This window comes from Porites lutea, chromosome 1 (genome assembly GCF_958299795.1).
Source record: "Porites lutea chromosome 1, jaPorLute2.1, whole genome shotgun sequence".
Lineage (NCBI taxonomy): Eukaryota > Metazoa > Cnidaria > Anthozoa > Scleractinia > Poritidae > Porites > Porites lutea.
In genome coordinates this window covers 20553796-20571091 of record NC_133201.1, presented here as the reverse complement: position 1 = coordinate 20571091, position 17296 = coordinate 20553796, and the positions used below count along the sequence as shown (strand labels likewise).

The window sequence follows — 17296 nt, the reverse complement described above, 5'->3', positions numbered from 1 at the left end:
AAACAGATCCATTATCAAGATATGCATGGTAGCCTCGCACAGTAGCTTCTATATACATTTCAAACAATCAGGTTTCCTGTCTTTAATTAAAGTAAGTTTGAAAGACAAATTTTCCTTCTGATTTCTCTCAAGATCACAATAAAGATGGTGGGCATTCAGTGGCGGTGCCTATTGACCGCTGACCAATATGTCGGTCTGGGAAAACTTTATTACAGGGACAAACCATGGGCTCAAAACAAAGAATTTAGTTCGCGGGCTCAAGGATGTATTTCCAAAACAAACAAACTTCGCGGGTTTCTTCAGCCACGTGTAGAGAAGAAAGTAGATATGAATCGTACGCCTTTTGACTGTGGAATCTAGAAATCTATAGAGACAAGAAAGGGAGAAAAGTTTGACATCACAAGTGTGTTACCAAAGTCTGTAAATTTACCAAAAAGGCCACTTGAATGTGAGATTTGCAATGAATCCTTCGCGACGAAGAAGTACCTTGATTCACATGTACGATGGAAACATGGCGGCAATGTAAACTTCAAATCTAAACCAGTGTCTACTCCCAGCTACACTGAAAGTGAAGAGATATCTAATAGTGAGAGTACACTTGTGTAGATGACCTGGATGTGGTGGATACGAGAAAGCACAAGGTGACAAAACCTGACAGTAGGAAAGGAAGCAGCCACAGAAGGTCATACACAGTTGAATTCAAGGCAAAGACTCTTGAACGTCTAGACCTTTTCAGTGAACTAAAGGTTAAAAAGAAGTGGGAAAAGGTTGCAGAAGAACGAGGAGTTAGCAAGTCGCTTGTTGTAAAATGGAACAAAAATAGGAATAAGATCAAATCCGAATCTGAGTGCAACAAGCGAAAGGAAGATTCTGAGGGTGTGAAGGCAACAAGACAAAGGGGAAAGCTTATAGGTGACAAAGCAAAGAACAGAGAGAAATATCCCTTAGCATCAGCACGAGTCATTGTTGATTTTAAATTAAGAAGAGCAAAAGGATGCAAAGTATCAAAACTATGGCTAAAGAAAAAAATGAAATCCTACATTGAAGAATGCTATGGAAAAGAAGAAGCTTTTAAGTTTAAAGGAAGTCAAAACTGGTTTCAGAGATTTAAGAAACGACATGGTAATTCATTCAGGAGAAGAACAAACAAGAAAAAACAGGCAGCTGATGATGAGAGACAAACCATCCAGAAATTTCACTGTGACCTAAGGGAGGCTGTTAAGTCAAGGAGAAGACGACTTCACTCAACTCAGGATGTGAAGTATGGGCGATGGACACCAAAGAATAGATGCAATATAGATCAAGTTCCTCTGCCCTTTGTTGTAGATCAAGAAAAAACCTATGATGTAACAGATAGCAAGCAAGTTTAAGTTTCTCAACCCTCTTCTGGTCTTGACAAGAGGCAGGCTACACTGCAGCTGTGCATACAGGCAGAGGGAGATCAACATGTGAAACCCGCAATTGTGTTCCGAGGTAAAGGAAACGTGTCAAGTGCGGAGAAAACCCAATATGATCAAGATGTTGATGTATTCTTTCAAACTTCTGCCTGGATGGACAGCCAGTTAAACCAGCAATGGGTAAAAAGGACATTGATACCTGGGATTGAACTTCCCCCCAAGAGAAAGTAATACTTGCTGACAATGTTGGATTTCAACAAGAGAAGGGCTTTCATGAAATCTGCAGAAAGGAGATCAATGCCATCATTTATCTGCTCCCAGAAAATCATACAGACAAAGTTCAGTCTATAGATGCCGGGTTTGGAAAACAGATGAAGGCAAAGATTGGCGAAGCAATGGAGAAATTGCTTGAGGAGGACGAGAATTTGGACATGTGGCATGACAGCTTAAGTGCAAAGCAAAGGAGGATCCTCATGACACAATGGACTGGGTAGGCATGGAGAAAGCTCTCCTCAGACAGGATGTTTGCTAAGAAACTGTTCATGAAGACTGGTTGTCTGATGACAGCTGATGGCTCGGATGATGATATGATCAAACCTCAGGGGCCAGAGCTATACAGTTTTCACTTTATTTTTGTTTTTCATTTCTCCTCCTTGCTTGAGCTTATTATGAATTTGGTATCACCATGAGTTTCTTTGTTATGTTTTGTTAAGGACATATGCTGTACCTGCACTGAACTGCCTATAGGCATTGCTCTATGGTACAAATAAATGATTTATACTGTATTATGGGATGATATTTATAATATATATAGTATGTTCAGATGAAATTCATATGAAAATATAAGAACCTATTTTAAGAACCTCGGTAGCCTAAATTTGCTTTAAGTACCATTTATATAAGAACCTATTTAGGCTAAATTGAAAAATTCAGGTTCTTATACGCGGGCTATTACTGTACAGTGCTCCTCCACTATGGTCTGAAGAAGAATGTTTTATGTGCATTCCAAATCACTCTAAACTGGTTGATTGTTTTAAAAAGACAGCATTCTATTTATCCCCATACAAACAAAAAAGATCATGAAAAGTTTTGGAGGGAGACAAATATTATAATTGTTGCCTTGGTTGTAATAAACTAAAAGAAACACTAATTTTAATCATATGGCTTTTACTTTATTCCACTAATTGAATTTCCTACTTAAGAACAACCAGCTATTATAGTTCCAAATTATTTCAATGCAACAGGATGAAACTTTGAATCAAAGAAACAGAGAAAGGACTTATAAACCTAAATATCCTGAAATGATCAAGACCAGCTGAAACTATATGGAATGTGACATCTCAATTAGTAATATGTTGTTGTTTTTTTTATTTCAGATGACCAGTAATCTGCCTCAATTTGCTTCCCATAGTGACAAACAAAAGATCAGGGAGTGTCCATCAGAGATGCTGAATTATAGACGCAAATCACTCGAAACATACACAATTCTGGAAACGGCTTTATTAAAAGGTCAAAGATCCATTGACTTCTTTTTATGTTAACATCACTGTTTCATAATAGTTGCAACAATTCCAATATCCTGAAAGGCACATAACTTTCCTAATCTCCAGGGTGGAAGGAAAAGTTTTTGCACGGAGCGTATGGTTTGTAATGAACAAACACATAATCCTCCATTCCAACTACGAAGAAAGGATTCTGAAAATCAAAAATTTCATGGAATTATAACAAGTTAAAAGGCTTACTATATTGGGCAAAATCACTCATCAAAAGTGTTCTGGTCTCCCAACTTATGCGGAGGCACTACACAAAGTCAACAAACGTTTTTTTCAAATTGTTTTGTAAAGGTAAAGACAAGATTAGATGAGAGTTTATAATAGAGGATTATCAAGGGGGTGGTCTGAGGATGATTGTAAAAAAAAATGTAATTTGTTTACCCACGGAGCACTTAGGAGTTCATGAGAACTCGTTGAACCATGTCAGACATTCTAGATCGAATTGGAATTTGAAAGTGTTGGTTTTGAAGGAGAGGGGAAAACCGAAGTACTCAGAGAAAAACCTCTTACAGCAAGGGAGAGAACCAACAACAAACATGATCAACATGAACACCTGCAATAAGTCTCTTGAAGCTTCCTGGATCAAGAAGTACCATGACGCAACGAATAATGGGAAATGGAAGTTCTTTTTGACAGCAGTCTAAAGATGCATGGTGGAAAACTAATTTTATCCTGCAATCCACAGAAAGATGACATTTCCTTGTTGGGAATAAGGAACCCCTTTGTCTGTGAGGTCCTATCAACCACGATGGCAACCAGCATTTCTCTGATGCCGCAGCCATCTCTTATGCAAATGTTGGCGACTAGTCTATCTGGCTTTAATCCCTGACAATAATAGACAATCAATCCAGAATATTGAAGAATCTAAGTAGCCCTGGACAAGAAACAAAAACTCAAAGACTTCAAAGAAAGTGGTACTGTCGATTTTGAAAAGTTAAATCAATGATGCTCATCCATTGGGGTTAAACAAGATGAACACGCTGCTGCTGTTAAGCCCTGAAATGCTGAAAAACACGAGGAACTGAGAATGAAAGATTTGTACCTTGAGGCTTGTTCGAGAAGAGAAAATATCAAATTTTCAAAGATAACGGAATTTACCCCTGGAGATCCTAGGGGAGAGGACACAGAGGAGGTGCTCAGGATTTTCTTGGAGAAAGAGATGGGCTATGCGGATTCCAGAACAGTGGAGATACTAAAAATTTACCGCCTTGGGAAAAAAAGAGATACTGCTGAGCCGCGACCAATACTGGCACGTTTTCTGTGCAGATTGCTAAGATATTCTTTTTCAAGGCATCCATCTCCGAGGAACTGACTACCAGATGTTTACCGATTTGCCTTCTGAAATTGTTAAAAGAAGAAAAGATCAAAAGCCAAACAACACAAGATTCCAGCCACTTTTAGTAGGTCCCTACCTCACAAATTGTACATTTGAGGAAAATTATGGCCAGTGGGTAAGCCTTTAATCATACCAAACGAACGTTAAGTTTACAGCGGTCAACTCTATTTTTTCTAAAACATTTCCTAGGTTTAATATATTTCGAGCAGGGGGCGAGATATCAGGCAGTTTCCTTTTTGGATTGGAATTTGTTAGCACAAACTGTACTTTCTTACATGCCCCAGACCAAAGGTTTTACGTTTGTGTGAGTTTTCTTTGTGTAATTTGTCTTGTCCCTTCGTATTTGTGGTTACCATGCACATTTTATTGTCAAAATTTTGTCAAATATTCAACACTTGTTTTTCAAGCTACTAGAATGAAACAGTAATTTTATTGCTTTATCACCTAGGGGTGAAGGAAGGGCTAAACAGATATGGCCTTGAGAATAGCTTCTTTAAATGTCAGGAAACTAAGAGACAGCTTTAAACTAAGAGAGGTGTTTAACTAGCTTCGAACAAAAGATTTTGCAATTTATATGCTATTCGGTTTATCTGTTGTAATGTTAGCCAAAAGAAATTGTAAGAACAGGGACATTAACAATGAGGAAAATAAAGATAAGTCAATATGCAAATGATACAACATAATCCGCTTGACTCATCCATTCCAACTTGCATACCACATAGGAGCATATTATTTTGACTGAACAGTCCTGGAATGGAATTATCTTCACGTTTTATATTGTGGCCAATTCTATAATTTGTTGTGCAAAGGAAAGGAGTGCTTCGATCGTCCTGAATATGCTTATTGAATGGGTGCAATTCGTCTTGTAAAATTGTGAAAGACTGCATTCTATCACAGGTCTGTATGATAATAAAACAGTGCCTCATAGTATTGTTTACCTCAGATGTAGTGTTTAAAAACTATAATAGTCTGGTTTACACGCCACCACATTTGTTGGCAAGATTTTGCAAAGTAAGCTTGTCAAACACAAAAAATTTGGCCGGTTTTTTTAGTTTGACCTTTTAGAAATCTATAAATTACAACATGTAAATTGGCTGCCACCGAGGACTATTGTGTCTAAAACTGGCCTTTATAGCATAAAACTAAAATTTTGATGCTGTCCAATTAACCTTACAAAGTAAAGGTGTTGTAGGTGGGCGACTGGGTTATTTTGTTTGGGAATAAATTCTTTTCCAGGCTTCAATCGACTGTGATCAAGAGCCATTATGGCTTTTTACTGTGATGGAAGATGATTGCTATTTTTGCTTCCGGACCTTAACTGTGTTCAGAAAGCTGAGACATGAAACTCCTTACCATGTAAGGAAACAATTAGCTGAGAGTCTTCATTTAAAACTAGATGCCTGTTTTGCTTTCTATGCATTACCATAATTATTATCAACTAAAACACTTTCAACGGCTCCAGAATGTGTGTGCAAATTTGAACCTACATAAATATGCTAAGGAGGCTTACCCCTTACATTCAATTGGCTAAACTTATTTCAAAAGCTGGGAAATTATGGTGTTTAATCCCCACCAACAATCAACTTCAATACTCAACATTCAACTTGATTTTGCAAATGTAAATGCTTATTTCAGTATTTACTATTTTTCTACAATATATGAATGTATTCTTAGGTTCCCACTCGAATATGGATGGCACTGGAACCCCAGCAATTGCTGAGACATCCGGAACAATTCAGCATAATTTTCTGAATTATTTAGCTGTAGCCACAGTCACACAAGAACACAACAAGTGGCTTGCTACTTAGTCACGTACCCCAGTCTTGCAAAAGTCACAGCCAAAACCAAAGCTAAATGAGTGGCGACTTGTATACGAAAGTTTTTTTTTTTCTCTCATGAACTGAAGCATCAATGCCGCCCACTACTGTGAGAAGCAGGACTCTTTTGACCAATGCAGGCTAGCATCCAGTTTAAAACAGATGCCAGCAGTCTAAAATGCCACAAAGAAATCGTGTTGAGGTTTCCAAAACTGTTGAAAACTTGTTACTAGTTACTGCTTTATCAGCAAGGAGAGGATGCCTGCTTTTACGATAACCCTTCGCCAAATACTGCCCAAAGAATGAGGGATGCCACCGGTATTGCAAAATTCTATATACGGCCCCTACAAAAAGATCTTGACAAAAAGGCGCTGGATGACCCATCTTGTTTGTTTGAGGTAGATAATATTACACAAACCACCTCAAGGCTTAGGCAAAATGGAAATTAAGTTGGTATTTTGTGTTTATATTGACTAATTCCGGGTGTCCCCCACTAAGCTTCCCCACTTATAAGCCCCTCCAGATGTAGGCTCATTTTTCTGTAAACAGAAATATACTTTAGGTTTACGCCCTCCCAGATATAAGCCACCCTTTATGCTTGTATTGAAATGAATTAAATTCTTAAGGAGTTTTCTAGCTTAATCAAAACAGTATATTATGCAAAATGTATTTTGAAGGTGTATATTTTCTGTCAAAAACCTCCTGGTACAATAAAAAAATATTGTATACCTTAAAATAACCCTTCAAGGTTGAAGATGGTCCTCAAGTGAATTGTTTGTCATGTCATGTGTTATCATGGCAGATAACAGTGAAGTCAGAGAACGATTGGATCGATCTTCGTACGGCGAACAATCCGTCAGGTAAAAGAAGGCATTGTATTTTTCATTTTCAGTATTATTTACAACTTTCTCTAGACAAACTTCGATCCTTCATTGTGTAATAATGGTCATGGTAACCGGTAGCTTATCCTCCCACCAGGGAGGATGCTGCATATTCACAATATCCACGTTTCTTCACATACAACCACGCGTACTCTGCATATGATCAACCACCGGATTTTCCCGCGCAACATTATGAGATGAGGTCAGCGCCTATGCACATGGTGGCACCTCAATTTGCTCCTGTTAATTCACTGCAGTTGGATCCTCCTGCAAGTTCCACTAGTGAAGATTTATCAAGCGCTGCACAACAACATCTTACAAAATCTTGATGCTTCTGTTTGCGGCTCTTGAATTAAGAAATAAAAAGCAATGGCCACGAAAGACACCACTTTACTTCTTGAAGCGAGCATGGTTTTAGAATTTCCCGTCAGTTCGATTTCATGACGTAGATAACGCAGATAGCGAGAGTGTTGACAGATCAACTTGAGTTATTTGAGCTAGTGTAAACACTGGACGAATGTACCAAGGTTAAGTAACTTGACCTTAGTAAATTTTTACCTTGGTAAAAGCACAAATGTAAACACGACATTAGACAAGAATGGAGCCCTCCCTACTCAAGTAAATAACTGGTGGCTTATCTGAACAGTAAGGGCTCCATTCTCGTGTAAATAATGAGGACAGTTGACAGGCCAAGTTGAATGTTGCTAAATTTTGAGTGCAACGCGATGTAATAGCAATTGATACTTTTTACAATAAAAAACTGTGATTAATAACGATTTTGAGAGGCATAAACATGTAAAAAGTAACAAGATGATGTTCCAACATTTCGGAGACATCACCAAGGAATAGAAATCAAAATGCAAGTTCAAATAGAGTTAAAGTACTCTAAATTTGCATAAATGAAATCAGCTAAACAAAGACCTTAGCAAGGTTTAGATCCATTTGCACGTTCAAAGGTGTTCTTGCATTTTTTCAGCATTCTTAAGCAGCTGACAAGGTCCCCAGGGATGGCACCCACATGACCTTTATCATAGTGTTTGCGCATGGAAGATGATTTACTTTTGTGGCTATCCACACATGTAAAAAGATGACCACCTGTATAACTAACATAGCTACCTGTATCAAACCTGATGCACTATGCACTATTGATTAACCACTTGTGGTTTTTGCCTCACATTCGTGGAGGTCCTGGTCAAGTTTCTTACTCACAGATACAGGTTGGATTGTGGGATGAAGCTCAAGACTTAAATCTTTCAACTGAGTGTTAGCAAGATTTGCCGAGTCCTAGTCCTTTAAGGGTATAACTACTGCAGCCACATCACAACTCGTCATTTCCACTGAGGCCTACAATGGCTGGGCGTCAGCAACCCTCGAGCTGACAAAAGTGTTTATGGTGGAGCTGATAAGGTGTTGAGGGTACAACAAATGTGAAAACAGAGACTTCAAGCGCTCACTCCTCAGAAAAATAAAACCATGTTGAGGACAAACAATACACACAATCAAGCATAGCTGTTAATAAGCTTCATTTGCAATGGTTGTCAACATGAATAATTACGGTAGTGGAGAAGTAGACCAGTATTAGTAGGCTTCAGGTACATCTCAGTCTCAATTTGGGGCGCTCGGTTGAGAAGCTGGATTCCTAGGAAGAGAAGTATCCCATCCTTTTTAGTCTCCATTGTACAACTGACGGCAGAATGGGCCTGGTTAAGGGTGTTTACGAAACGTGTTTAATTGTTTAACTTGAGTCGGAAGGCAGGCTGCCTGTTGTTTACTGCAGTCCTCCCTTTAATGCCCGACCTAACTGCAACCTAACTACAGCTTCTTACAGAATTACGACTCCGTCTGAACGTGCAAACGGATTCAATCCATGCTATTTAGAGTACTTTAACTCTTTTTAAACTCACATTTTTATTTTTATCGCTTGATAATGGTGTTATCATGTCATTGTCAAAACATTATCTCATTACTTTTTACGAGTTTAATGAGACATTTACCAGCGGGTAAATGCAGTTAATGGAGCATGAAGCCCCAGGGGGGTAGGCCGAGAAAGCTTGCCCCGTCTTAGGCTCGGTGATATCTTGAAAGCCTGATTCATTAAATGAAAGCACTCTATTCTTTAAGCAGAAAGCAAAAGCTTTTCATGGCTAGAACCTCACTAATTTGTCGAATGTTTGTCATCGTGTATTTTCTTAGCTTCGCAAAGATTGGTCCCTGTTTTCAAAGCCCTATTCAGAGCTATTCATGGCTAGACCTTAATCATGATAAGTTGAGATAGTTTATAGTACAACTGTGCCTACTGGCCGTACTTTGAGACACTGTCTGACTATAAAGCTTTGCCAATGCCACTCCTAGTCATTATTTGGTTAGCTTGCACGAAAGCAATCATTTAAAGTAGTTTTGTTATGGCTCGTCCACGTTCCCAGCCTGCGACATCGCGTCAAAGTACTGACCTTTCGAAGCTTTCCAGCGAAGTCCTCCGGCTTCGCTTACAACAAATGAATCTTCCCGTCACGGGAAACCACGCTCGCCTGGTCGAAAGGCTCCGTTCCGCGAATGGAACCCGCCCGCTCTCTGCAATAACGCGAAACAAACGGGCTGATGGTCGAGTGGCCAAGAGGTCATCCACCTCGTCGAAGCGCTCACAACAGGCCGCACGGAGTCGCAATAGTCAATCCACCACGTCCAATTTGGCTTCCGAACCTCACGATTTAGATCACGTCTTGGACCACTTCCCCGAGGAAGAGGAGTCCGCCACAAGCGACCTTTTGGTGGATTTAGACGCAGAACCAATGGAGTCCATGGAGTCAAGCGATGCCGTTTTTACCCCGGCTCAACTAGCGGCGATCCAGGACACTGTTTCGTCGACCGTTCAAGCAGCGTTTCAATCGCTCCCACACAACGACGTTATCCCGCCTGCTCCCGCGTTTTTCAGCACTCCAAGTCCTCGTGTTTCTTCTGTGGCGCCTCCGAACGGCCTCAATCGTCCGTTGGACAAAGCCCTCGAGGATAAAATACTCCGCGGTGAGTACGTAGATTTCTCTTTGCTTTTGCCAGAAACACTGTACCAGACCCAGACCCCTGCCCTACAATTGCGTTATGAGGACTCGCCCCCAGGCCACTTGGGCTCCCCGCTTACTGTTGTCAAACGCAAGAAACCAGTTGTAGACTCTTTCCAAAACTGGTTGGACGCGTTCATGGCGTATATGCTTGTGATCGTCACGGCCTACCCCAACCGGGCGGTGGAGCTCATCAAGTATCAGCAAATCATTAGCCGCGCAGTAACTAAGTTCAAGGGCTTAGCGTGGTACACATACGATGAGCATTTTAGACGCCGCGCGGCTCACAATCTTACCATCGCATGGGATAGGATAGATATTGAACTTTGGACGGTGACCTTTACGGGTACCGCTAAGCCCCATTGTTCTATATGCTCTAGCCCCTACCACCACGACGTTATTTGGTTACCTTAGGCAGCTGACACGATGAATAAGGAGGGATTTTTCTTGCCCAGGCTATAAGCAAAGAACTATCACCAGGTGCAGAACTGGGTTTAAAATAAATTTTGAAACACTACAAGAACAGACCTGTGTGGAGCCTTTCAGGCAAGATAGCATTTGTAATCAGTGACTGGTTCTGGCAATTCTACTGTTTACAAAAAACTTGAATTTAGAAAATGAAAAATCGGTTAAAATCGACTTTTTGATTTCTACTTTACATGCAAAACTAAAAAAATGATGCCTTGTTTGTAACTTTTTTGTTTTAACATTTTTTGAAAGGTTGAAAACGTGATGTGTCTACGCTCACAGACTTAGGACTGCTGCAAGACCTACAGCACTATGCCTTTTTGCATGGTGGTCAACCGATGTGTCTCTATGGGGATCCTGCCTACCCATTAAGAGTTCATCTTCAGGGTCCTTTCAGATTTGGAGTTCTAACCGATCAAAAGAAGGCTTACAATACTGCAATGATTGCTGTGATGTCTTCCATTGAATGGCTATTTGGAGACATGATATACTTCTTTAACGGTCATACCCTTAATGTTACTGGCAAATTTTAGCTACTGTTCATATAAAGTTGTTGAATCTTCAAAAGCATTTTGTGGCAATTTTCTTAACCTCTAAAATAAAACGTGCATTAGCGTACTTAACAAACCACCTTTACAGACGGTCCCTAATTTTCATAAACAAATTTGCTGTGTTTTTATGGCCTTACATGTTGGTTTGTTATGGAAGGCATGCTTTGAGGTAATCCACTGATCATATTTGCTGGATACCCAACTCAGATAGAAGAAACCTTGGCTCTAAATTCAGGATAAAAGCAATCTTTGTATTCCACCACTTCAAGTGCAAAGAACGTACTGAAATTTTCACGTGCAAGCTTCAGTCGCATGGTGTCAAGATCAACATTACAGTGGAGGAATTGGGTAATCTAATCCCACAGCACACCCCAGAAGATTTTAGAGAGGCGTGGAATGCAGGGCTCTGCAATCATTTATTTCAGCTAGCTAAAGAAAGCTTAGACGAAAGACTATGTTCAGACTCCTTTGGAGAAGTGAAGAATGAATCGGAGCTCTCAGAAACAACTTTTTGCAATTGTTTTTGACTGCTTCAATGGAACTACATGTTTTGCATTTAGGAATTATTTTCAACATTTTCACCGTAATTTTTTAAACACCAGAAACAATGGGAAAGGAGCAAAACTACCCAAGATGAAAGTGGATTTTTATTTTTTAGGTGCCTCCCTTTTTAAGTCACTGCTATTAAGTTTACGAACATTATTCTGAAGTTTTATTTCGAACAACCTTCGACAGTTTTTACTTGTAACTTTTTTTGTAGATTTCAATGGTTTATTTTTAACTTTGTGCATGTTTGCCTTTGATATGTTTTGTTTATTCTTCAGCACTTCTTATAACTTGTAACTTTTGATTGTAGTTTTCGACAGTTGCTAGCAATTCAGGAAAACTAAGCACATTGACAGTTCTTTACTTAGTAGTAAAGATCCCAATGAATAACTCAGAAATTCACGCCCTTTAAATCCTAATATCGGATTCTCACTTGCTGCTCCTTTACATTTCACAACCTATAAACGTGATAGGGAGAGGTTGTTTGTAAATGTGACTGCCTTAATTCTCATGACCACTGTGTTTTTAAAGCATCGAATGCAACAAGGAGAATTTTATTGCTGATCACTCTCATGGCTGAAAGGTTAAAGGGAAAGAAAAAAGGCCTGGGTTAGCAGAATTTACAATTATCTCCTTGACAAATTTTGATTTGTAACAAGTGATCGGAAATATGGCAATCAAAACTTCATTGTTTTATCGCGTGATGGGCATTGCTACTCAGATCACGTATTTAACATGGTTAAAATTGCAAAAACGGATGAAAATGGGATCATATTTTGCTAACATGTTCTTTGATTTTATAAAGATTCTCGCTGAAATGTCTTTAATTACATTGGCAGGTACTAAGAGGAAGGTAGGAAGACCATTAGTTATTGAAGCTCACCCTGAGATCGTGGAAATAGTCAGAGACTTTATTACACAGCATTCTTCATCTGCCCACGATTGAGGATGCGATGATGTGCAGTACAGCCATGGGGTGACACTATCAGCCATTCATAGTCACATCCTTAGAGAAATTTCAGCTTTGAAGAAAATTTCTGTACACACAATACACAGTCTTCTTTTGCCACCAAATAAGAATCCCCAACACGTCTAAATGCTATAAAGGTTTAGTGGATGCTAAGCAACTTCCAAAGAGAAATGAACTAGTAAAATGCACACAGACTTTCACTATACTTCAGCTCAAGTGAATTTTGTTGGACAGCTCACTGAAGTGTTTTCGGATGAGACAAAAGCCATTTCAGCAGATGACAAGAGCAAGGTCAACGTAGGAACTTTGGCTGTCAGTAGGCATTTTTCTATTAAGAATATATTTGCCACAAACGATCAACCCAACAACCCCGATCATGATTTTGCTTATACCAATGCTAAAATTGTTCCAGCTGGATACTTATTACTTAGTTCACGAAATAGGCGATCAAGGAGTCTTTCGCCAAGGAACATGAATCAAAAGAAAAACGCCGTTCCTCGCCAGCTCCGCCAAACAATTTCTCTTACAGGTGTAATTCAAAGGGCAAAATATTTGTGGTTATGCTGGGCAGAGAATGAATAAGGTGGCCTAGATCGGATTCACTTAATGTACTTTTATATCCATCAATGTTTTTCAGTAGCACAGACGCTAAGCATTTGCTTAACCTTAAAAAATTTTTCAACTAGTTGTTTCAAAAGAAAGAGAAAAACCAGTCAATATCATATGTGATGAAGGGCCAGACTGGACACCTAAGTCTATGCCCAATCTGATCAACCTTGGAAGGCTGTGGCGAGACTTAAACCTCAACATCTTAATTCTGACATCTTACGCCCCGGGACACAGTTGTCACAATCCCGTAGAACACAGCTGGGCCGTTCTTTCAAAATGGCTCACTGGTGTTACCCTCCCGATAGCCTTGGAAGGGAAAACTTTTCCCTGGGTGAATTTTGCAGGGTTAAGTGAAAATGAAATTCGTAACCAGAAAGCTGAGGTTCTCGATGAAGCATGCCGCAAGTGCAGCAGATATTGGACTGAAAGAAGATTGATTCTTTTCCAATTCGAGTCACATGCATTGAAACTCAATCTCAAGGGGAGCAAATCAATGACCATTAACTTCTAAAAGCCTTAGCAAGTAGTAGCGAAAAAAAAACAAAAGCGATCCTAACCTGGCAAATTGCCGCTCCGAGTCTTGATTTCTCATCCGACATCCGTCAAGGAAAACGTATCAAATTGAATTTGTGAAGTTCATTAGTCCACAGTGTGATCACTGTGCAAAGACACCAATCCGAGCAGTAATTTCTTTTAACTTTATTAACCAGCACCGTGGAGTAGTTCCATTTTCCGAATCCAGCACAGTCTACACAGGGTAGTATTCCACCCTTTTCCAGCATTTAAAGATACCCCTTGTTCGTGATTTTGAGGAGCGTCTCCCAAGTTTGAAGGGGGGAAGCCAGCCTGCTTGTACAAAAGATATTGTACATCACAATATTCTAATGAGTCACAAAAATAAATAGAATGGCAGACCATCGTCCCAAAAGCCTCTCAAATGTACCATAAGGCCATGCAGATTGGTATTTTTTTCAAATATCTTTGCATTAAAAGGCGAAATTGTGATATTTGTTTGAATATAAATTACGCGACACTGTAAGGGAACTGGAGTTGTCAGAGGCATTATTTTAGCAAGAATATTCATAAACAATTGAAAAAAAATTAACATTTGTAATTTATTTTATTATTTTTGCATACACCGGTCACATTTTTAAGAGCGCAATTAAATTGTTGATAGAATACATGTAGCAGTAACAGGACATTTGCCTAATAAAATGACAAATTTCAAACCTTGCATATTTTGAGAAATGAGCTGCTTAAACCTTAGCTACAGCTGGAAATAAAACACAAGAATAATCCCTTAATTTGAAATTTCTTTCATGACTGATTTGTAAATGGCGATTCGGGGTCTTTCGCCTTACCAGACGTTTTTCGACTTTTTCTACACTTCATATTGACCGCTTCCCTTAGTTCCATTGTGTCTTTTAGTCTTTTGGGACACAGATTTCAAAATTTTCTTCATTATACCCGGGAAGAGAGACCCTTTTTCTCGAATTCTCTCCCATCATATTTTCTCTTCCAACCCTCATAACTCCACTCAGCTAACCCTGGGTTTGAATAGGAAGTTCCTACCATGTCTCACAAATCTTTCAGATAGGCTTTGTTTTCCGCTCACACCTTTTGTTCTTCTAGTGTCGACATTGCCTTTTTCTTTTCCTTTTTTTTTTCGGGTTGGAATTTCCAAGAGATGTTTCAGAAATGTGTTGTTTTATAGTAAAATTAACCAGAACAGGAGAAGGTTCACTTTCCAAGCTGCCCCCACTTATTGATTTTTCACCCTGCAAATATTCATCAGGCATATCAGAATCTACAAAAGTAGACACATCAAATGAACTTGACAGGGGTGTACTGTTCAGAATTGGGACAGGGTGTTCAATAATCTTTACGGATTTAGACGAACTAGTGCCCCTATTGGGCTCCTCAACTTGTAATGTTCCTCTTTTTCTTGCCTTTCTTTCAAAAGATTTGATATCCCTCTTAAATTTTCCATGATTTGATTTTGGTTGTCTAATAAAAGCTCTTGTTTCCTTCAAGCCTTATAATGTCACTTTTGGTGGCAAATGATGGCTGTGAATCGATCACAGTCACAACATCAGAGCTCCCTTCCTAGTCGTCAAAGTTAAAGTCATTTTCATATGCTGCTACATTGGGACTTAAATCTAGCTCACTGGATACGGATGGTGCAATCCTTGCCAATTCATCTTGGTGTGTGCTGTTTGAGCCAGATGGCTCAGTTCCAGGGCTAAAGGTCTTGCACTGTTTGTCTTCTGCCTGCACATTTTCGTTTGGTTTCTTGCTCATCAAAACCTTTGGAAACACAATCATACAATTGCAGTTTTTAAAGTAAACCCCATACATGTCAATTACTTTGGTCTCAGAGGTCTTTCTTGATGTTTCTCCACATCAAAGAGAATGAGCCATGAAGCGGCAAGTGAGATGTTTTTCTCATCCCTCATTGCCTCAAGCAGAGAACAATCATCAATAAAAATCTCTGGGACCAGGGGATTTGTTAATCCAGTCGACTGGTTTCGTGTACATGCACAGCGTGCAGTCCGTAGCGATACACTCAAGAAGAAGTCCAAATCGAAAGTTGACCTTAACAATATTAAAAAATCTTCAAAAATGTAATTATAAGTACATGTGATTGTTAATTATTGTCATAGGTATAATTGTAATTTAGACTAACTTTTACGACTTAAATTTTCTCCCCGAAACATAAAAATGACAAATAGTTTTAAGTAATTGCAGGCAAATTGCTTCGAGAATTGAATAAAGCATTTCAGGATTGCTTCACTTTTCTTTATCGACATATGATAGTTTGGTTGAGTAGTGTTTTTTCGATTTGTGAATTTTTTTTTTGGTACTGAAAAGACAGGACTGCCGGTCATTTAGTATTTTGAAAACCTTGACCTGTTACCGGCCAGATAGCCACAGCGAATTATAAAACTATAAGCAATATAGTGATCTTCACACTTAGTGTCCACTTGAAACCACATTTTCCATTTTTTTTTTTGCCCTGTACTTCTTGAACTGAAGTCGAAATTAGACAAACAATTTTGAGTGTAATGGTTGGGTCTGACCAATGTATAAGTCAGCGGGTCATGGGAGTCCACTGTGAGTCATGCGAGCTATAAAGAGGCAAGTATGTGAGCATGAAAAAATGTATTTAACAACTGCATGTGAATTACTTGACCATAATAAATACTTCTTTCCATGCTAATATAAATACTTTACCATTTTCACACAAAACAAGCTATGCTTGTGACACTTTTATCCTTATTACTTGGAACTGAAAGGCGCCCATAACACTACGCCAAGTGACATGTTTTCTAAAAATCTCTCTTCAAGATGCTTTTATTTTCTTTTTAGACAATTTTTGTTCAGCAGTCTTACTGTTTACCAAAAATTCAAGTAAAATGAAAGGACTTGCTAGCTCACTTATTGGTACAACTGAGAGTTGACATCTCCTGGTGCGCATGAATCACGTGCCTTTGCACAGTAGCCAGACCGGATTTCAATTAACATCTAATTTTAATTTCAAGTAAATTTCTATGTTCACATTGTAAAATGTCGTAAGGCTACTAAATTTTGTTGCTCTTGAATGCTTAATGTTTAAAGTGCAAGAACCTGTAGGACTGAATATCATGTTTGGCTTAGAGATATAATGCTTCAGCATCGCCTAACTGAATAAAACAGCAGATATTCAGAGACACATTAGGGATAAATGGATATAAGGCTTACTTTTTTCTTGTTGGCTCCTTCTTTGATAATTTCCCGGTCTTCTTCGGACGTCTCATCATCAGAAGGAAAGCGATGCTTGTTCTTCAGATCTTGCAGGAAATTGATCAACAAGCGATCTAAATTGCTCTTTTCATCTGTAAACATTCAGTATACAGGGAAATGAATGAGTTGGTCAAAAAGGGAAACAGGCTATTTTAACAGGCTTTTTAGGTGGGAAGTTTTGAAATCCAGTGCTACATGTACATGAAAAGGGAATAAAACAGTTCTGAAATACTGAGTCGCTTTGGGAGCTCGCTGGAGAATCAAGAAAGCACTGGATACCTCTAAAAAAAGTGACAATCCTTGCCAGTCAAGAGGGCTAAAATGAAAGA

At 39.0% G+C, this 17296-nt stretch overlaps 1 pseudogene; it reads left to right on the top strand.

The window, feature by feature from the left end:
- Positions 1-327: 327 nt before the first annotated feature.
- LOC140925941 (uncharacterized) lies at positions 328-2086 on the top strand (annotated as a pseudogene).
- Positions 2087-17296: the final 15210 nt, after the last annotated feature.